General features: G+C 41.6%; 1 long non-coding RNA gene across 2 annotated transcripts in view; it reads right to left on the bottom strand.

Annotated features, from left to right (window-relative positions):
• Positions 1-268: 268 nt before the first annotated feature.
• LOC122238831 overlaps positions 269-23,325 on the bottom strand; it is a 31,222-nt gene continuing 8,165 nt past the window's right edge. For both annotated transcript variants that reach the window (XR_006218018.1, XR_006218019.1), the window contains 3 exons: positions 20,919-20,967; positions 19,088-19,218; positions 269-1,398 (listed from right to left, as the gene is read on the bottom strand). This is a non-coding gene — a long non-coding RNA (uncharacterized LOC122238831). The remainder of the gene's footprint in view (positions 1,399-19,087; positions 19,219-20,918; positions 20,968-23,325) is intronic.

The following is a 23,325-nucleotide window of genomic DNA, read 5'->3' as shown; positions in this document are numbered from 1 at the left end:
AACTCAGGCAAGCTCCTGACCCTCTGCGAACCAGTTTCCTCATCTATAAAATGATGAAACAATAACACTTAGCACATAGAGCTGTTGGGATAATATATAAAAATGGTTAACGCAGTGCCTGGCAGATAATGATTATGGAGTGTGACCATCTTCTTCTTTCCAGAACTTGCTGAGTAGAGCCCAGTGTGTGGATTCGACACACAGGAAAAACAGAAATGCTTCCTGCTCTCTAGAAGCTTCTTGTCAGAACCAAAGTGGACAGATATGGTGGTAGTTAGAGTCTATATCAGGCAGTGAATTGTCTAAGTGACTTGGCCAGATCTAGCTGAGAAGCCCAAGCGACAGTTTATTATGGAACTGAGGCTGTACATACATTTGGAAGGGAAGCCACGTTGAGGTCTAACATTTACCCCGAGGCGACTCACTTGGCCATTTGCTGACTGGATTGATTTCCAGAGGATCGGAAAGCTCTGTTTTAATACATTCCAGCCAGTTTTCAGCCTACACAATGATTACAATCAGATCCAAACCAGTTTGAGCAGAATTTGCCAGTAAAATGTCGTAAGACGGCAGAGCGAATTCTTTATTACTTCAATAAATCTAAACATACAGCAACTACAGTTTTAACAACAACCCGTTGTGTTGGTGTAATTTTAACACAAATAGCAATTGAGTGTGTCTGGTATGATGTGTTCCCACAATTTTGAGGTCACCCTGCTGACTGAGCAGAATCCCCTCCCCCCCCATTCCCACCCCCACCACTGATAGTTACTGAGGGTCTCCTTCATAACCACTTGGCTATTTGACCAGGTAGAGATGCCAGCTCTTGCTGGTGTCACTGTCCTTCCTTTCTGAGGACCAGGAGAGCAATCCCCAGACACCATCCAGCTGGGCAATTTCCTGGCCGAGTGGAGAAGCTCCTGGGTGCTGGATGTGGAGGCCGAGCTTCCAGCCGTTATAAGTCCCTGCTCACACTCCAGCTCTGGTAAGCCAGTCTCTCAGAAAAGGCAAAGAATGGAAGATTCCCGTGAACCTCAGGCCGAGGCCAGGCCATCCCGTAGGGTGCTGTGCAATCCTGTTCTCTTCTAGAAATTTGGTACATTCCCATTTCTGTGCAATTAAAAATTACATATTCAGTAGGTATACTAGTCAGAGCCTTTTAACATAATAGCAGTCAATCTCTACGTATCTACTGTGAATCCACTATGTCAAGTATCGTGGGAGGACCTTTTGGTTATCCTCTGAAGCAGGTCACTTGTAATACATGTTTTGTGTTTTCTTCCAGCATGATCTTTCCCACTTTAGGTGCCTCACCGATTTCACAATACTTTCAGCATGTTATATTTTAAGGTTTTCTTTGTTTCACTTTCCTTTTTTCTTCTTTCATATTCGATAGTTCTATCATGCAGGGGAAAGAAAATAATAAACAGTCATCTGATAAATGCAACTAAAGCACAATAACAATTGAGTCCTTCTGGTTAAATGAAAGTTTCTAATAAGAATTTCCTATTCACTCCACTCTACTGTAAATAGTTGATTAATTCTATTCCCAGCCATTAGGGGAAAGTTAACTAATGTTTATTGAACACCTACTATGTGCTTTATAGACATAATTTCACTTGGACTTGGTTATTATAGTCATCACAGATTTGCACTTTTTTTTTTTTTTAGTTTTCAGGAAGTTGAAGTTCACATTTCCCTGAACACACCCACAATAGCACAGCAGAACAAATGACCTACCTGATGGGTGCCTTAATACCTGACCTTCACCAGGGCAGTATTCTCCTATGGAATCCTGCATTTTTATATACTGGCTACTCAGTAAGAGTTGTTGAATTGAATAGATAATCTTGTTTAAATCTTTATATCTACTCATCTCTATGTACAATGATGTAAAGAAATCTTATGAAAAAAAGCTAAGTTAACATTAAAAATTATTCAAAATGTATACAAATGTTTTGGAGTGATTTCTGACATTTAGATCTGTCTTTGCCCAATATTTGGATGTCTTGATAAGAAAACAAGAACTAAACCAATATTTGAGATTCTCAAAAGATCAAGTGATAGGTTAACTCATTTTGAATGCTATTTTGGCTTCAGAAAACTCCACGTGCAAAAGTAAAAATTAAGTATTGGCAAAGGCTCCCCGTGCGTAAGTGAGCACAGTCAACTCAAGTTTTGCACTCCATGCAACGTCAGTCAGTCTTGCTTTGTATACGTTTTGGGCCCACGTCACATGACATCACACGTATGGAAGAAAATCAAATGTTTGATCATTCACCCAAAATTAATTTACTGAAAATCCATTGCAGGTATATCTGTAGACTACCATCTGGGGAATACAAAGGATTAATAAGATAGGGTCCCTTTCCTCTTGGAGAGAGAAGACTGGCACAGTTAAAATATATATATAAAGGAATACAAAAGTAGGATCCAACTCAATTTATTTATTATCTGATTGAAAAGCATTAAAACTTAATTCAACAAATCCTTTTTGTGTGCTAAGTACATACAGGGCTTAGTCATCTTTCAACTTTGAACATCCGTTCCTACCAAATGCTTGGCAATCAGCAGGGAAACAATACACTATGAATGTACGAATAAATGAATCTTACTGTATGGAAAAAGCTTACGAGGGAGTAAACAGGGAAGATGAATATATAAAGAACTGTAACGTTCACTAGCAAATGATCACAATTCAGTGTTATGAAAGTGTACAAGTGGAGAAATCACAAGGCTGAAAATTAGCCATATAGGTTCAGTGCCAGATAATGTAATTGGAGTGAATTCTAGGGCAATGGTTGAGGGTGAGGATGTAAAGTTGAGCTGAGGCATACAGTGAAGGCCTATCCTAGGCAATGGGAGCCATAATGGGGTTTAAAAACAGAACAGTCTAATTGAGCTATGCAGTGTTAAGAGTAAGTCAGAAAGTTGGGTCAAGCAGATTGGGGTGGGAAGAAAACAGAGGTAGGAACATGGTTGAGGAGGGTCTCTAACAATTGTATACAGATAATAAGAAATAAGAGGTTGAACTAAAGTGGACAGTAGGATAAAGAAAAGAAGTAATTTTTCAAATATGTAACAAAACCAACTCTTTGCTCTCTAGAAGCTTCTGGTCAAAACCAGGTTATAGGTTTCACTTCCTGAGTGTATATGAAGCATTGGGATGAGGGATGGAGAATAAATCTAAATTTGAGGCTGAGAAGAACATAGCTGCTTTACGTTGTCTGTTAAAGATTAGAACGTTATAGTAATTTAGGGAAACGAGATTTCACTCCTAGCTGGAGAAGCAGGGACGGTGAGGATTTGGGGCATACACTGAGCTGGATAGAAAGACAAGAACAGTATTGTTCAGAACAGTGAGGAACAACAGGCAAAGCTCTGTTTACATATCTGTTATTAACAACAATTATTTAATCTGAGACCTCTTGAGTTTATTGAAGCAATTATTTAGATGTTAGGCCTACACAATGCCAAACACTGGGATATTTTGTAATAACCCAATAAATTACAAGGATTTTGTTTGTTTGTTTGTTTCATTTTGTTTTTAATCTATGAGATCATGTAGTAACAGATTCAGCATTTGGCTGGTTTTTTCATATTAAGGTTTTTAATCTCTTGGAAGATCCATCCAAGCCAGAGAGTATATTAAATGCCATCAATTTAGCCAGAATGTCATAAGGAGATCATAAATTACATAAGGATATGTATTTTGGAAAATGTTATTTTCCAAGTGAAATTTTTGTTTGTCAGGAAAATTAAGATCTACAAAACAAAAGAAGACAAAAAATCATTTTGTTCATTTTGGAAGTAAGTCACAAAATTCTAAATTATTTCTAAAGGAGAGAGGCATCTTTATAAAGTGAGGGAAATAAATGGAAGAATAATTAAATAAAAAAAGTGGTGAATCCTCTCTGTTTCATTCTCAATTGACAAAGGGTCAATTCTGGGAAAAAAATTAAAATTATTTTGTATCAGCAAGATCAATTTTGGCAACACACCATCTTTGAGATTAGTAGTAACATGGCATTCCTGATTTTTAAATATTTTGTTTAATGTTACAACTCAAATTTTACTGTTTTGGTCACGAATCACTTTGGGGAGCTGATAAAAACTGTATACACTGTCCTCCAGAGAACCTACAACTTCAAATAAACAAAGAATGGTTGCATAAACAGACTCCAAGTTGACATCCTCTGCTACCCATTTCATTCTTGAAAATAGCAGCTCAAACAAAGCTCCTATTTGCAATTGCTAGATGAATGGAAATATGACTTTGAAGGATTTACCACTCCAGTGGTATTTGGTCCTTGGTTCTGTTTGAAATCATGATAATAATAATTCTCCTAATCCTACACATTCTTTAGAGAGGCTTTCATTCTTTATAAAAGCTGTTTGGGCCTGAGATGTGAGGTAAATCTACATCCAATGACCCATACACACAACTGGACCCAATTCCATCTGCCAGGATCCCATGGTGGAGTGGGTCTGGTGCCCAGCCCTGGAGCCACAGTCCCCAGCCGTTCTCAGTGGCCTGTTGGTGGTGAAGCAAGGTCTCAGGAACACCACCGGATACCTAATATTTTTGAAAAAAACACAGTGACATGTGTCAGACAGCATGAGAACCACTGGCCCGAGGTAGTTCACAGTTTCTATGTTAGATCAGACTACATCTTTTTCAGTGACATCATATCCTTGTGAAGCCGGATAGGGCAGTAGCTGTGTGAAAAGCAAGCACTGCATGAAAATCAGGGCAGAGTAGGAAATGACGGTGGGGACTTCCAACTGGAGTCTAAGATTTAAGAAGCTGTGCAATACCTAATAAGGATACATATCTCGTTGGCAAGTAATTATCATTGTTTTGAAATGGAATAAAAATCTTAATATTTCCCTTCAATGTGTATGTATTATTTTTTCTCAAAAAGCTGCTGAGTTGTTAGGACATAAATATTTATGGTTTTTTGGACCTAACTATTGAATAAGCGAAACTATTAGGTATTTCTATGGGCCTATGGGCATCCTGAAAAATTGCTGACACATCAAGGGCATTGTGAACTGAAAGTGTGGGAAAGACTGTCCTACAGGGGAACTAACTTAGATAAAACCCAGTCCCTGCTTTGTAGCTGCTCAGAGAGATATAGGTCCTACAATCAGTCATTCAGGATATTTGCCATAACAAGAATATAGACAAAATTCAAAGAGCTAAGAAATCCCAGATGCCATTCTGTTAGAGGCAGGAGAGACAACATGAGGTGGCATTTGAGTTTAACCTTAAAAGACAGTGAGACTTTAATAGGTGAGAAAAAGAGGAAGAACATTCTTCTAGAAGGGAACAGCATGAGCAATGGCACAGAGGCATAAAATAAACACCTTGTTTGGCTGGAAAGAATAAGGGTAAGGAGTGGAAGAGCTGCAAATTTTTACCTTGGATGATAGCAAGGCAAAGGAAGCTTCCAGGCAATTGTGCCTTAGAAAGCTAAATATTACAGTGATATGAAAGGTGGGTTGGAGACGGGAAGTTAGGGGGGGAATATATTGAAGACGACTATCATTTCCAGCTTGGATTAAACCTCTTGTTTGCACAAACTGTGCTTTATTAATCTATGTATGGATATTACCCGGGACAAGCCGGATAATTTGAGACACTGAATAAACTTTGGAATTTGAGGTACCTGGCGAGACAGGGAAATAGCTCATGGTAACTATGGGGAAATATCCTATGGCACAGTAGAGAGGTCAAACTTGCCATGTCAATTTGGAAATCATCCACCTAGAAATGAGAGAAGGAACTGACAAAATAAAATTTCACAGGGAGCAAATAGAGATTAAAGAGAGAAGCCCAGTGACAGATCCCTGGGGAACATCCGCCCCTGGGAAATGAGGATGAGCTGCCAGCAGAAGAGACAGGGAAGGATGGAGGGGCGTTGACGGGGTGAGAACCAGAGGGAGCGCTGGCCCGGGAAAAAAGCAGGGCAGACTTTCAGGATGGAGACAATAGTCTATAATATCTAAGGGAGGGGGACATCCTGCAAGGGAGCTACTGGATATGGTTCATCAACAGGTCCTTAATGCCTTCAGGGAGGACAGGTTCAGAAAGATTTAGAGGTGAAAGTCGGACTGTGGTGGATATGATCAGAGAGGCCCTTCTGGAGAAACTCGGGGGGTGAAATGGATCTGAAATAGGAGGATTAGGTGAAAAGAAGTTTGTGGAGGGAGCCTGGGTGGCTTGGTCGGTTAAGCATCTGACTTTGGCTCAGGTCATGATATCATGAACCGTGAGTTCAAGCCCCAGGTTGGGCTCTGTGCTGACACCTCAGAGCCTGCAGCCTGCTTTGGATTCTGGGTCTCCCTCTCTCTCCTCCCCTTCCCTGCTCGTGCTCTGTCTCTCTCTCAAAAATAAATAAATACTAAAAAAAATTTAAAAAGAAAAAGAAAAGAAGTGTGTGGGAAGATAGTTTGAGGACAGGAGTAGCCTGCAGGGAGAATGCAGTGGAGAGGAATAGAACACAATCAGGTCTGTGTTCAAGAGAAGAGATCATTCCAGTTTCCAGTGAGAGGGAGGGAGTGGGATTAAAAATATGATCAGTTTCTTCTCTCGTCCTCCCTTTCTTTCTTCCCTTCCTTTCAATTCCTCTTACTCAGAGCCAGAGCAGGGTGAGGAGGGTGACCAAGCAGGGGTGGATGAGAGCAGCCTGCACATGGCAGGGAGTAGAAGGGAGGGCACTGGACAGGTGAGGCAGCTGTCCATGCAGGAGTAGAAGCAGGGTAAGGAGTCCGGCGGAGCAGAGTGGGGTGCAGAGGGGAGACACTGATGCCATGGGGTATTTCTTATGTACAAGAAGACTGACCAAGTAAGTAAACATGTGAAGAATAAGGGGGGCTGAATTGCTCACCGCTGAAGAAGGGAACCACAAGTATGAAAGGAGAGAAACCTAGAATGAACTCTGGTTTGGGATTGGAAATGAAGATACCGGTGTAAGCTTATGGATTCCGATCTATGTAATTATAAAGAGAAGTAAACATACACACAAGTGCAGGCATGTATAATACAACACACACACATTTCCCTAGCTTTGTCTGCTAAGAGGGTTGAAAAGGCCTGGCAACAGCAATGAACACACCTAGTACAAACATGACTTTTAACTAGCATTCTTAGCTAAAAGAAACCAGGAGAGATGGATGATTCCAGGGTTGGGCACCGAGAAGTACAAGATGAATCCGGCATTTCTTTTTGACTCTGAAGATAAGGAAGCACTCATGGGAGGCAGGTCAAAAGGACGCCGAAGCCAGCCTGAAGTGGCTTCCACTGGCCAAAAGGGTGACGAGCTGAGACCAACAGAATGCCAATAGAAGGTTATGCCCATTGAATAAAATAGGGTATCATGAGTCCATACAAACAAATTAGTTGATTGAGAGTTTGCTAAGGAACAGGATATTGACCTAGCTGGAAAGGACCTCCCACAAGGCATTTTTTAACCACAAAGGAGCAAGGAGGAACTTTACAAAGAGGAGGCTGGGCGACACCACTTGACTCCAGTCCAAGTGAACATCATCAGTAACAGGTCAAACTGCAATCATGGGCCACCTGAGAGGTGGCAACGGGGACCCAACATCGCTCCTGGGTTATTCCTGCTAGAGATGCTTACGTTGAATCTAATCATCAGGAAACATCAGATGAACTCGAATTGAGGGACCGTCTGCAAAATAACCTACCTGTAATCTTCAAATATGTCATGAAAGTTAAGGAAAGACTATGGAAGTGTTCCAGACTGAAAGAGTCTCAGTATATTTTGTGCATAAAAGCAAGTCATAGAATAATAGAGTTTAATACTATTTAAATATAGTTTAAAACACTGCAGGGGCACCTGGGTGGCTCAGTCGGTTGAGTGTCTGACTTTGGCTCAGGTCATGATCTCACTGTTGGTTGGTTTGAGCTCCACATTGGGCTCTGTGCTGACAGCTTAGAGCCTGCTTCGGATTCTGTGTCTCCCTCTCTCTCCATCCGTCCTCCACTCACTCTCTCTCTGTCTCTCTCTCTTTAAAAAATAAATTAACATTACAAAATTAAAAAACCACTAAAACAGTATTATATATTTTTTAAGGAAGCACAAATATGTAGCAACATGCTAAAAGCATGCATTGAAATGACAGTGTTTATCTTTTTGGGGGGGAGGAATATAGAGAATGAGTTTGAGGAGGGTGTCCACAGCGTGGCCTTGGTTATCGATTGCTGCAATTAACAGACTGTCCCAAAAAAGAGTGGCTTTAAAGCCACAGCTATGTATTTGCTCATGACTCTATGGGTTGGCCGTTGGGCAAGGCTCAGTTGGTGTGGGTCATCTCTCCTCTACATAGTGTCAACAGTGCTTGCTCATAGCTCTTTGTCCAGTTGGCTTGTCAGCTGCAGCTGCCTGTCCAAGATGTCCTCACTCACAGCTCTGGGGCCTCAGCTTTGATGCCTGACCCTCTCTCTGTATGAGAGCTCTCTCCATACACTCTCTCTCAAGGAGAGAGAGCCTGGGCTTGTTCACAAAGTGGCAGCATTCCAAGATGCTGAAAGAGGAAGCTGTGAGGTTTCTCTCTTAAGGCTAAGGCTCAGAAGCCATATAATGTCATTCCATTATATCCTATTGTCCGAATAAGCCACAGGGCCAGCCCACAGTCAAGGGATGGAGAAATAGGTTCTTGCTGGGAGGAGATGCAAAGAACTTGCATTTCACTTTTTAACGTGCCACTTAAGAGCTCCCATTGGGTATATAATATTTTATTTATGCAAATATAGCAATATCTATACGATGTGATAATATTGAGTACTGGACATAGTTGTCTTTTACATTATTTCCTATACTTGGGCTTTGTGTATGAAATACTTCACAGTTTAGAAAAAGCAAATGAAATTAAAATGGTTCCAACTGACTTCTCCCCCTAGAGGCATCCCACACATGCAGTAGAGACTACAGCTTCTTTCATGCTCTTCGGGGCCCCAGATCTGTTCAAGTTCCTGCCCTCTCAGAACCTGACTGTTCAGCTGCCTTTGCAATTCTAGAATATAATCCATAGACTTAAAAAATACACTTTATGATAAAAAGCAAATTATACTTGGAGAACAATTTTTTGCGTGTAAGAGGAGAACATGGCTGAGTAGGAGTTGGAGCTTCTGGAACATGCACTTTAGGCATCTATTTATTGCCACTGATTTTCACTGAGACTGACAGACTCTTGGGCTAAACTCTGTCCATATATAATATTCAGAGATACACAGATAGAGGGTGAACTGGGGTAGCCCTGATGGGAGCCAGATTACAGAGTGAAAAGTGATGGAGGTCCCCGGATGAACAAGGACTGTAAGGGGAAAGGAATGACTGGTCAAGCACACAACAGCAGGGTTTGATTGTGGGATGAGGTCGTGGCTCCTGGCATGTATGCCTTCCAGTATTGAAAGTGACCCCAGGCCAGCCTGTGCATCAGAAAGAAAAGAGCCTCTGAGTATTGAAAGGGTTACTTTGCTAAAAGCTCTAATGTTTTTGAACCCAAGTGGTTGTGCTTGGGAGCCCCAAAAGATTTAATAAAGGAGTGTTTTCCTTCTCAATTTGTACGAGCTGTAGTGAAATTCTGACTTCAAAGCATTTTGATGCTTGCTTAGTATCATCAAGATGGGGTGGGGCAAATCCACCTTATGAATGACCTTGGGGCCAGCGGCCATGTGAAGAGAGCCCACAGACTCACAGTGTTTCCTCTGTGAAAATATAGGCCTGGGCTAGACAGTGTAGACTTGAGGGCTAACCGGCTAACAGGCCACTTTGTGAATACACATAAGCATGGCCTTGGGGTTTCCAGAAATATCTTAGGAGGAAGGCTTTTCAAAAAGCATCTTCTGATAGCAAAAGGGATGGGGCCTTGGGTCTACCAGCACTGAAGTTTCACTCTTAATGGGATTTAAGAGATAACTAACTCTCAATGGCTTCAGACTATGTATTTGTATTTCTTCAGCATTAATGCAACTAACATTTAGCATGTCTTTAATTACAAGAAGTTTATGGCATCTATATAGAACTCATTTCAGACTCTAAAGCCTCAGGACACTGTAAACATGTTTATAATGTGTTTTCTTTAAGCATTGAATTTACTCAGACTATTCCAGAGAACAAACTGCCCTACCAGCATTGGGTATTTGCAGGCTCTAAAGAAAGAGACTTTTATTATCTGATGATTAATGGTGAGAATAATGACCACCAACTGCTGAGGTGGATCTGATACCTTTCCCTCTTCTTCCTTAGATCAACCTGTAATGAATCCCTAATTCTTCTATTGTGGCTTAGCTTTTGTATTAGTCAGGGTTCTCCACAGAAGCAGAACCAAAACAATTGTGTGTGTGTGTGTGTGTGTGTGTGTGTGTGTGTGTGTGTGTGTACATATATTCACTCATTCATTCATTCATTCATTCATTCATTCATTCATTCATTCATCGTAAGGCCTTGCCTCACATGACTATGGAGGCTGAGAAGCCCAAGGTCTCCAATCGGCAAGCTGGAGACCCAGAACTGATACCCTGAGTTTCAGTCTCGATCCCAAGACCCAAGAACCCTGAGAACCAATGGTGCAGTTCCATCCTGGAAGCCAGCAGGCTCGAGACCCAAGAAGAGCCAATATTTCTATTCAAGTCTGGAGGCCAGAACACACAGATGTCCCAGCAGCTCAAGGTGATTAGGCAAGAAAATTTCCCTCTTCACCGCAATAGGGTCAAGCCTTTTAGGTCTATTCAGGCCTCCAACTGATTGGATGAAGCCCACCCACGTTAGGGAAGCCAACCTGCTTTATTCCGTCTACCAATTCAAATGTTAACCTCCTCCACAAACACCCTCACAGAAGCACCATGAGGTCAACTCCAGTCAACACATAAAGTTAACCATCACAGTTTTATTATGCATAAGATTCACAAGTTTTAAATGTGCAATTCAGTGGGTTTTGACAAGTGCATAAGGCAGTGTAACCAACACCATGATCATAATACAGAACATTTTCATCAGCCCCAAAAGTTTCCTTGTGCCCTTGCCCCTGAGCCCCCAGCCCCTGGCAACCACAGAAATGCTTGCTATCACTATAGCTTTGCCTTCTCTAAAAGTTCATATAAATGGAACGACAAAAGATGGGTTTTTTTTTTATGTCTGGGCTTTTCACTTAGCATAATGCTTTCAAGATCCATCCATAATGTTTAGTATCTCCGTAGTTCATTCCATTTTATTGCTGAATAGTATTCCACTATATAGACGAACCACAATTGTTTACCTATTCACTCGGTGAAGGAAATTTAGGTTGTTTCGAGTTTCTTTCTTTCTTTCTTTCTTCCTTTCTTTCTTCCTTCCTTCCTTTCTTTCTTTCTCTCTCTCTTTTTTTTTTTTTGGCAATTATTAAAAGAGCTGCTGTAAACATTTAGGTGTCCATTTTTGTGACAGCACAAGTTTTTATTTTTCTAAGTTAAGCACCCTGGAGTGGGACTGCTGGGTCTCCTAGGAAAATCTATGTGTACGTTTATAAGAAGGTGCCAAACTGTTTTCCAGAGGGGCTAAAGGATGTTACATTCCCACCTGCAATGTATGAAAGGTCTAGTCGCTACGTATATTCCTAATAAACAGTATTTCAGGACAACCATGGAAGGAAGTGTGAGGAGGAGCAGACGGAGAGAAACCCAACAGGAATTGGTTGTTCTAGAAATAAACTAAGCTCCTATCACTGCGAAAACTTTAGAGTTGAGATATTTGAGGCAAGAGAAGGAAAAAGGGTAATAAAAAGGCAATTATGACTTCAAAATGTAGGGGATATTTGTTGAAACAAAAACAATCACTGGCTATGAAAATGGCCTGTGGCAGAGAGAGTCGCAAGAAAAATAAACAAGTCTTATTTAGGAAACAAGACCTAATGAATGAAGATAGAGAAAAGCATTCAGTTCAGGACATTACCCGCCCTGTCTTTTGCGTAACTCTAACTGCAGTGTGTCCTTGTTATCTCTCCTCAGAGATTTATGTTCTTAATATTAATTAACTATTACTATACATACAAGACATAGATCTGTATGAGGGTGCCTAGCATAGTACAGCGTTTCTTAAACCTTAATATGCGTAGGAATCACCTGGGGACCTTGTTAAATGCAGCTTCTAGCTCAGCAGGTCTGGGCAGGGCCTGCACTTCTGTATTCTAAAGAGGTGGTAAGTGAGGACACTATTGCTGGCCTGCAGACTGCAGGTTAGTGGCTATGAGTAAAGACCCTGGAGCCAGAATCCACAAGTTCCAGTCCTCCCTGTACAATTTTTAGCCGCGTAAATCAGAGCACATTCCTTAACCTCTCTGCCTTAGTTTTCTCATCTGTAAAGTGGGGGCGATAGCAGTGCACAAGTATCTCACAGGGGTGCTGTGAGGATTCCACGAATTACTATGTGTCAAGCACTTAGATGAGCGCTGGACATACAGTAGGTGCTGTGTCATATTCCTCTAGCTTTCCAGTAGATTCCAATGGCCAAGGCAGCAGGATGCCTAACGGCTTTAAACCACGCTGATTGAGTGTGCAGTGCTTTACTTCCTCCTAGGTCCTGCGCCATACTCCTGGCAGTCACCAGTTCTCCTAGTGGTAATTAAGGGAGCCCCTTCACAGCCACTAGGCTGAGAGTGCCTTGGAAAAAGAAAACCCACTGAAAGGATTTCAAAGAGAGAGACTGACCATTCAGTGTGCTTTACCTGTCGGAAATGTCAGCAGGTTCACCCCCTTGGGGAGACTGAGGCCTCCACACAATAGATATTCCTACATGCAGGACTAGGACGGTGCTCAGGCAGTGCGTTTGAAAGAATTTCCAGCCTAACCCGAGGCCCGGCTGATAGCTAAGAGAGCTGCGCCCGCCCATGTGCCCTTCTCTCCAGGAGTGCCAGGCTGTCGCTCGGCCACACCAGCCAGTGAATAGACGCTCTATTGTTGTTTGCATCCTGCCCCTTTAATCTGCCTCCAGCACCCCTGTAGACATCCTAATTGGTCCTATGGATCCAGCCTTCTCTGGCCTGTCAGCTCAGCTCTGTGTTCATGGCCCGCTTTCATCTCCCTGCTCGCTTGGCACATTGCTCTATTCTCGTAGTTTCTGATGTTAAAATGCAGCTTGTAGAGCTTGGATGATCTTCATACCATTTCTGCCTCCCTGTTAGTAACTGTACTAGAAAAACAGCTGTTAATCTCAATTAGGTTTTGATTGCTAATTAGCAGCTACCTGTCAGGATCAAGCAGCCCTCATCCTGGTCCCTTCAGCTCCTTCTCATGCAACTGGTACGCTTGGTTTCCATGAGAACCGTTTAGCTAGATGCCTCCTCTCCCCAAACTGCCATCTCTTCTGTGGCTTTTGTAATGTCTCCCCGGTAAGCTCTGAGAGCCCTGGTCTATTCCCCTGCTTCCCGGTTTTCTTCATTTCGTTGTCCAGCCAGAGTTTCCAATGAAAGCCACTTTATCTCTACTGCCAGTGTAGGCTGGAATAGAAATCAGGTGATTAATAAGCCCATTCATTAAATTCAGGTTAAGAACCCATTCCTTAAGATTTCATCTTTCGACTTCTGGTTTCCAGTTCTGCATGGAAGAAGCTTGCCACTCCGTCCTAACAAGTAAAGGGCTGAACAAACTGAGAAGTCAACAACTTTTCTTCAACCCATACGAGAAGTATGGTTGTAGGGCAAATGGCAGCCCTTAAAAGTGGCGAGAATGACAGGCAAACAGAACCACCATCCACCAGAGCACAGCATCTGCGGGAAGGAGCATGCAGGAGGAAAACTTGAACTACAGCTGACAAACCGGTGGACACTAAGTGAGGACAAACTCTGAGAGGGAAAAACTCCAGAAGGATCCAGTCTTTGCGGGGGCGGTGGGGGGGGGGGAGTCCCCACCCTTGAGAGAGTTTTACCTCCAGGAGTGTTACCAGGTCCTCACGGTGCACATCAGAGCAAAACCCCCACATGCTTCCCCAGTGAGAGGGGGAAAGGAACTATTTTGAACAATGTCAGAGCATTCTGTTCTTAACAATATCTGCCCACAGGAGAAACTATTTAACCACAGCCTCACGTGCTGGGCTTTTTCCAGAACCTAACCCAAAGGAAGGGAAATATCCAACTCTGGCCCCTTCTAGCCCTACTGTCCTACCTAAGGGGCAGGGGGCTGGGGTTCACATGTGTGGGGTTCACAGTCCAGGATAGGCTCACTCGAACACGGAGATCTGCTAATAGGACTATAGAACACTTCTCTGTCCCCACACTTTACACAGCATTACTAATGGCTTACTCACAGCAGTTTCTTTCACCCAGCCCATTGTGTCTGGCTATCAGAAAAAAATTACAAGGCATAGTGAAAGGTGAAAAACACAGATTGAGGAGACAGAGCAAGCATTAGAACCAGACGCAGATAATGGCAGGGATGTTGGAATCATCAGACCAGGCAGGAATTTAAAACCACTACGATTAACATACGCAGGGCAAAGTAGACAGCATGTGAGAACAGATGGGCACTGTGAGCAGAGAGATGGAAATTCCAAGAAAGAACCAAAAAGAAATGTCAGAGATCAAAAACACTAACAGAAATGAAGAATGCCTTTGATGAGAGACTGGACAGCTGAGCAAAGAATCTCTGAGCTTTAGGATAGCTCAACAGAAATGACCACAACTGAAAACCAAAGAGAAAAAAGACTGAACAACAACAACAACAACAACAACAACAAAATCCAGAACAGAGTGGCCAGGAACTATAAGACACTAGACATCAACAAAGGGTATAATGTGAGTAATGGGAGGAACAGAAGGAGAAGACAGAAAGGAATAGAAGAAACATTTGAAATCATGATGACTGAGAACTTCCCAAATTAATGTCAGAAAGTAAAGCACATATCCAGGAAGCTCAGAGAACACCCAGTGGGATATGTGCCAGGAAAACGGCTCCTACTGTATACACACACACTGTGCATGTGCTCCCTGGCTGCTGTTGTGCCACTGTGGCAGAGCTGAGTAGCTGGGACAGAGAACTGATGTGCAAAGCCAAAAGCATTTACTATCTGACTCTCTATAGAAAACAATGGCTACTCTAAGCCGAAGGCAAATTTTCCAAAGCTGTATGGCACGCTTGTCTTCCTGTTGATGAGTAAGAGTTCTGAATATAGGTGAGTGCAGTGGACAAGATGGGGACAGATGGCGAGGGATATTTTGACTTCCAGATAAGGAGGCTCAGTTTCTACCTGGTGGCAGTGACTTGTCTGGGGTGCATGCCTGCTTCCTCAGCTCCACGACAACTCTTAAGAGTCCCCCTTGTCAGAACAACCACTTCAGAGAGCCATGTTGTATATAAATCACTCTGGGGAGAAAAATCTCTTCCTCCTCTCTCTGCTAGCATTAAGGGGGTATGAAATTCTCAGTCTCTGCTCCACTTTCCCTACTGCCCCCACGCTGACATTAGGCACTTTCCCTACACAAAAAGTTGTCCTCAATGTTATGGGCAGTAAAGAGGGGGTTCTATGGGCCCAGCTGCTAGGAATGTAGACCATTATGTAATTATCTTGCTGATTATCCCTTTAACATCTGTATTTGTCCATGGAGTTTTCCTAGAACAGTTCTTTTTTTTTTTTTTTAATGTTTATTGTTTTTGAGAGACAGAGAGAGACAGTGAGAGCAGGGGTGGGGCAGAGAGAGAGAGAGAGAGACACAGAATCTGAAGCAGGCTCCAGGCTCTGAGCTGACAGCACATAGCTCAATGTGGGGCTTGAACTCATGAACTGTGAGATCATGACCTGAGCCAAAGTTGGACACTTAACTGACTGAGCCACCCAGGAGCCCTCCTAGAAAAGGAGTTCTTGAATGCTATGTGTATCAGAACCACCTGGAAGGCATGTTAAAATCCAGATGGTTGGGACCCACCCCACAAATTTCTAACTCTGTAGGTCTGCACTGAGACTTAGGAATTTGCATTTTTAATAAGTTCCCAGGAGCTTCTGCTGCTGGTCGGGGGACCATCCTCAAGAATGCCTGCTTTAGGGCTTTATTGGGGAGAATAGTTCTTATCTTAGGAGGACCTTTCCTTTGTTGCTTTGGACTATAGTTTCTCTACTTTCTATCTTCCAGAGCTTTATCACTTTCTGGTAACAGTACTTACTTTATTTGTTTGTTTTACGTAGGATTTGATTCTTTCAGTCTATTCTTTCTTATCTATTTCATGGGCACTGAGGACAAGAGAGGAGACAGACACATATGCTACATCTTCTATTGTGATTTACTTTCCTTATGATTTCTTCTGATTCATTTATGCTGAAAGAGTACTTCTCATTCTATATTTACCTCTAGCATTTAATAGGTCAAAGGTCACCCACTGCAATTTATTTTAGAGTGGTAATTTGACTGTGTTCTTCCAAATAGTTGACCATCGGTTCCAGGACCACTTATTCAATAATGGTTCCTTTTTTCACTGATTTGTGATGCCACCTTTAATATATACTAAGCTCGCATCTATACTGGGGTCGATTTCTGGGCTATCAAATCCATTACATTGATCCATCTGCCAATTCTGTTGTCAGTAGCGCACTGCTTTAATTATTGGAGTTGCGTTATCTGGTAAGGCAGATTCTCTTTCATTAGTCCTTACTTTCAATATATTCTTGATTATTTTGGCCCTTCGTCTTTAAAATTACTGTATCACACTCCCTTCTCCCCATTTATCTTGGGTTTTTATGAGGATTTCATAAATCTACTAAGTATTTTGTGTAAGACTGACATTACTTTTTCAACACAAAACCATTATATTAAGCTATTTATTCGACTTCTTTTATAGATGTCAAACTTTTGTACTCTTCTGCAAATAGGTCACATATTTTTCTAGGTGTTTTATCTTTTTGTTGAAATTATGAAATAGGACTTTATTTTCCATTACAGTTTCTTGTTCCCATTTGGATACAGTTTTGGGGTGGAGTAGAGGGAAGGCTGGCAAGAAGGCCCTTTTTGTAATAAAAGAATTCAACATGATTGGGAGTTTTGGCTCTTGAAAGTGGGTATTTATTTTGGATTTCAGTATATTTGAATTAATGGCAATGCTTGGTGGTTCTTGACTTAAAACCCATAATAATATGCTTGCATTAGGCTGAATTTTTGCAATAAAACAAAGAGAATGTTAAAAATCGAATAATAACAGAAATGTAATTCACAGTTAAGTTTGCCCACCAGTAGGCAGGGACAATGGAGTGCATCAAGCATACAATTAAGCAGATACACTCTTTTTCATTTCATCCAAGGCCAGTTCATTCAGTGCTTGAATAGCGCTAGAATATGTCAGCCCCTTAACAATATTTTTTAATTTAGTTGATATTCCCAAATGATCTCTCCACTTTTGGACGATGTTTTGCATATTGCCTTTAGTTCACAAACGAGAATGTATTGTTCAGGTAATAAAATCTTAGCCTGGCATTAAAGTTCAACTAGGCATGTTCTGGAGATGTGCTAACCTGAAAATACAGCTTTATAATATTGGGGGTTATTGCAAACTTAAAGAAAAGATTATCTTAGAACAAAAGCTTACTTAAAGCACTAAAAGCCAGAAGTAGAAAGAAAGAAATCCCAAAGCCTAAAGTAGTCATCAAATCTATAGTAGTTCATCCGATATAAGACACCACATTTTAAGACACAATATTATCCTATGTATTGCAAAGAAGAAAGAAGATTCTACGAATAAACTATGCTGTACTATAGACTGTAAGACTGATTACAGTTTTAGAGATTTTAAAATTGGGTTGGGGAGTGTGGTTCTTAGAATCAATTATATATGTTAGGCTGTTTCAGACTAGCAGAAATCTGATTCAGAAATCACATCCCTGGAAGCTGAAAGGAAGTGGCAGCTTCAAGAAGGGGCTGATCCAGCAGCTTAATACTGTCATTAAAGACTCACTATCCCATCACAGGATCAATTTCATTCTCTAAGGCTGCTTCCCCTTATAGGCAAAACACAGATGCCAGCAGAAAATGGACTGCAGAATTCTATGTTCACACTGAGTCAAAGAAAGAGGATTATTTCTGAAAAATTAAAAAGAAATTTCCCAGACATCCCTAACTTCTCACTGTTTTCTCAGTAGTCCAACTCCAGAGTCACCTACCCTGTACCCATAGTATTCTGTGACCTGTGCTGCCCAACATGATAATGACTCACTGTTATGGTCACCTTGAGAGGCAAATGAACCCTCACCCAAAATTTGGTTTGGATGTCAAAGCTGATGATGCCATATATACACCAGGAGGATATGAAAGGTTTGATAGCTTACATAATTCAGGTCTCTCTCGAGAGCACAGCAGCCCTTTCAAGCAGGTTCAAAATAGTTCAAGAGAGCAGGGAAAGGGGGCTGGCCCGGTTCTTTATTATAGTCATGGGTGGGACCAGTAAGAGAGTTCCTGGGTGCAGGCAAGGGCTTGGGTGGTTAGAATCTCCCATTGCTGCAAAGGAGGAGCTCCTAGGCTTTCTTATCTGCTTGCATAGATGCAGGCACAAGGGGAAGACAGAGGCGTGAGGCCTAAAAGCTGTCAGCAAACATCAAAAATGAAGATTCCTTATTACGTTAGCCAAAGGAGATTGTTTACATTTAAATTATTTAAAATTAAATAGAATTAAAACACAATAATTCACCTCAGACACATTTCGAGTACTCAAAGTCACATGTGGCCACTTACAGAACATTTCCACTATCCCTCAAAATGCTGTTAGAAGTGCTGGTCCCTAGAACAAGTGTCAAGAGACTAAAGCCCACGGGCCAGATTCAACCCAGTGTCTGGTTTTGTACCGCCTGCCAGCTGAAAAACGGTTTTTATATTTTCAAGTGGTTGAAAAGAATCAAAAAAGAGAACGACATTTTATGAGGTGAGCACTATAAGGAATTAACAATTTAGTGTTCTCAAGTAAAGTTTTCTTGGAACTCAGCCGCACCCATTCATTTATGTGTTGTTTGAGCTGCTTTTGCACTACAGTGGCCTGAGTGGTCGCCACAGGGGTGTCTGACCACAGAGCCTAAAGTGTTTACTATCTGGCCCTTCACAGGAAAGGCTTGCTCACCTCTCCTCTGCAGGAACAAGATGATCCTTATTAAATCAGGCTCACTCCTGGGAACTGTGGAGTGGGGGGTCAGCTTCCCGTGTCTCCTGGGGTGTGTGGAAGCCTGGGGGATACCCGAACAAGTCCAAGTTCTGTTGGGACAGGACAAAACAGAGTTGGATGCTGAGAAGATCACCACAGTGCCCACAACAGCTAATAGGAAACACAGGCTAACATTTCACTTCTGTGTGGAACCAAACTGATGGTCTCTGAAGCACAGCTCTCTACTCACTAAACAAATGGCATTTCTTACTACAGCATTACAAGCTTTCCATAGGAAGACATAGCCCTTGGACTCCACTTTATGTTCATGATGTCACTCAACATCCATGCTTTCTCAGTCCTGGCACAAACATTTTCTGTTCATCCATCTTCCTTCATCGTTACTTCTGGTATGCAGAAAGCACAAAATTGCAAACCAATGCCTTGTGTCAAAATTGTCATCCCCACTTTGTCCCTCTTCCTCCTCACCTGCCCCCACCTGCCTCCAGTTTTTTTGTCAATCACTTAGATTTCTTGCTCTAAAACATCTCTGCCTAATTAGCTTTGGTCAATGGCATTTATTTTTTTTCAAGTTTCATTTAAATTCCAGTCACTTAACGTATAGTATAATATTAGGTTCAGATGTAGAATTGAGTGATTCGTCACTTACATACAACACCCAGTGCTCATCTCAACAAGTGCTCTCCGTAGTACCATCACCCATTTAACCCAACCCCTGCCTACCTTCCGTCCATCAACCCCCAGTTTGTTCTCTATAGTTAAAAGTTTGTTTTATGGTTTGTCTCTCTTCCCTGCACCCATGTTCATTTATTTTGTTTCTTAAATTCCACATATAAGTGAAATCACATGTTATTTGTCTTTATCCAACTGACGTATTTCACTTAGCATTATACTCTCTAGCTCTGCCCTCATTGTTGCAATTGGCAAGATTTCATTCTTTTTGATGGCTGACTAGTATTCCATTGCATACATATACCACATCTTCTCTATCCATTCAGCAGTCTTTGGACGTTTGGGCTCTTTCCATAATTTGGCTATTGTTGATAGTGCTGCTATAAACATCGGGGTACCTCTATCCTTTCAAATCAGTATTTTTGGACCCTTTGGGTAAATACCTAGTATTTAACCCTGCTGGATAGTAAGGTAATTCTATTTTTAACTTTTTGAGGAAACTTCATACTGTTTTCCAGAGTTGCTACACCAGTTTGCATTCCCACCAACGGTGGAAGAGGGTTCCCCTTTCTCTGCATCAGACAGTTTTAAAAAGTAATACCCACGTTAAAAAGTTTTAACATTAAAAATGATTGATCTTTTAATCTGTAGAAGTTTCATTACTACCCATTCATAGATACTCCCCTCAGAATAGGACATGAATTCTAGAATATGTAATGGAGCAGATTTGATTGATATTACAGGAAAAAATTATTAAAACATCTTTTCATCTGGCTAGAGTATCAGGGTTATGAATACCTAGGATGGACTAGAATTAGAGAAGTTTTTTCAAAAGGGATCTCTTATCTAGAGAATTTGAGGAAAATTTGAGTCTAAAACATCTCACTTTTGAGGGGGCACCTGGGTGGTTCAGTAAGCTTAGCACCTGACTCTTGATTTCAGCTCAGGTCATGATCCCAGGGTCATGGGATCAAGCCCTGTGTCGGGCTTCATGCTGAGTGTGGAGCCTGCTTAAAATTCTCTCTCTCTCTCTGCCCCTCTCCCCCAATCACATGAGCTCTCTCTTAAGTAAGTAAGTAACTAACTAACTAACTAAATAAATAAATAAATATCTTACCTTTGTAAAAAACTATTTCTTCCAGAGGGTTTCTCAAAGTGGAATTTCACTGCAAGTCAAAGAGAGGAGTGTTCCTGTGAGTGGTCAGTGAGTTTTAAATGAGAGGCTTTGGCCCTGCCTTTGTAAATGTTATAAGTCACACTTCTTTCCATTGCTTGCCAATGAATAAAGTTTGTGGATTTAAAGAAAAGTAAACCAAAAAAGGGGAGGGGGGTGGGTTAACAACAACAACAAAAAGGGATGTCAGGTGAGAATATTTCAACTCAGCTAGCTTGGGAAGAGCTATTGTGGTACTGATGCTGCGGGAAGCCCAGAAAAAGCCCACTGTCGCTCTGATTGCTAATTGGTTTTGAATGGAACAAATTGTGGACTTTAAAATTTATGTTGTCCCCCACCACGCTATTCTCTTCTTAGAAACAAAAGAGAAAATGCCTTTATTGAAAGTATTTATAGGTTTTGGCAGAGATGGAATTTTTTTTTGTTTGTTTGTTTTGTTTTTTTAAATGCACACAGCCCTCTTGAAAGAGCTCACCACATCACCCTCTGCCCACCAGGGTGGAAGGACCAGCAGCCTCTTCCATCAGAAATGCTGCTGTGGATCACGGGAGGGAGGGAGGCCTCCTAGTCCAAAAAATGGGCTGTAGGGACCCAATGGGGTTGAGTTTCAGGACACTGAGAGTGGAGAGGAAAAGCTTCAGGAGCATGCTCAACTTATCTTCTAGCTTCTCAGGGAGTGTAAGATTTAATCTTCAGGTGGGTAATACGGTAGTAAAAGGCATGGTGAATAAGTCGTTCGCAAAATACATTCTAGTCAGGTAGAGGACAGACCCAGGGCTACATCTGCCCACTGCAAGGTCCTCTGAGGCCAGGCAGGGAAGATCATCCCCAGCAGTGGCCCCCACTATTACAGTCCACCTGTGCATCCACAGTCACCATCCATAGCCACCCAGTATTCCAAAGCCTTCAGCCTGCCCCGCACAACAGCAATGGAAGGGATCAGGTGGAGCTTTGTTCTGCCCGTTTATATATGAACAGATTTTGTTTGGGGGAAGAAGCCAAGGCGTAGGGGGCTTGAGATACTAGGCATCATCTGAGCATAAAATGTTAATACTTTCCTTACCTCACACATCTGATTCTCCAGTTTGCACATGCTTTTTTCTGTATATCCTTTGAAGCTCTTTGAAGACAAAGAAGCCCTCTATCCTTTGCCCAGAAAAGTTCCACATGCAAAGAGGTCCTTTCAAGTGAGCTTTTAATCACACCAGAGACAAGTTTGCCCTGTAGTTTCCTGTATGTGGCTGGCATACTGCAGACCATGTTATTCTCAAATTGGAGATGCTATTTCCCAATACCTGAAGATTATGTGTCTAGATATCTTAGAATAGAAGGGATGTGCTGATAACCATATTAAAATCATAAAAATACCATTATGTTTTTCAAGGTAGAGTCAGGTTTAGTTAATCAGGATTGGTTTGCAAGATTCCATTTGTTTCTGTGTTTAAAATAGTGTCAGGTTGACAAGTCTTTTGTTCTCACGCTATCACACTGGCTTCTATTCTAATCTGTGTGATACCAGGACAATACAGATAAGCTAAATATGGTTTAATCAATTCTGACTCTTCTGATCTGACTGATATTTTTGCGTGGATTTTGATTAATCAGAAATGTATAGAATATTCATGCCTCATCCCATAGTTATGACAGGTGCAGACTTTGCTTTTCACACGTTCAGAATAATGCCACAATTCAAAGTGTCCCTTTCATCTGACATACTACTAATTGAATGATTTCTTTTATTTTTTGAAATAATGGAATAGCCTGTTGGCTTTATACCTTTGAAATAGGAAATGGGAAATGTGGTTTAGGAAAGCTTCTGTGAAGTGTTATCAAGGGTAAATAAATTTGTAATAACGTAATTCACGTGTTCTCTCAACACATGAGAATTTCTGAAGATTTTATTGACTTGATCAGGAGAATAATGAAAAAATATCCAAAATGGACTCTATAGCAAATATCAAATGATTCAAATCAATATAGGAGGTGGATACCATTTTACCTCCAAGGGGAGTGTATTTTTCAGTTCTCCATTAGGACCTTTAATTCCAAATACCTAAAATCACTGCCACAAGAAAGGGAGAGGCATGGAGGGACAGAATGGGATCTGGTCTCAAACACACGGCAGATTTCTAGTTGTCTTATCAAAAGCAAAAAGACACTTTCTGCTCCATCTGGGGACACAGAAAGCTGGAAAGAGTATCACACTCATCCTTACAAAAACAACAGCAGCAAACACAGCAACAACATACACACACAAAAGCAGGCAAATGGCACATCCACACCTTCTCTTTACCCTATCAGAGAGGTAAGGAATGACAGCTGCTTACAAAGACAGAGGAGGTGAGGCCAT

The sequence above is a fragment of the Panthera tigris genome, chromosome A1, assembly GCF_018350195.1.
Source record: "Panthera tigris isolate Pti1 chromosome A1, P.tigris_Pti1_mat1.1, whole genome shotgun sequence".
Classification (NCBI taxonomy): domain Eukaryota; kingdom Metazoa; phylum Chordata; class Mammalia; order Carnivora; family Felidae; genus Panthera; species Panthera tigris.
Note: the sequence above shows the minus strand (reverse complement) of the source record. Positions and strands in the feature narration are given on the sequence as shown.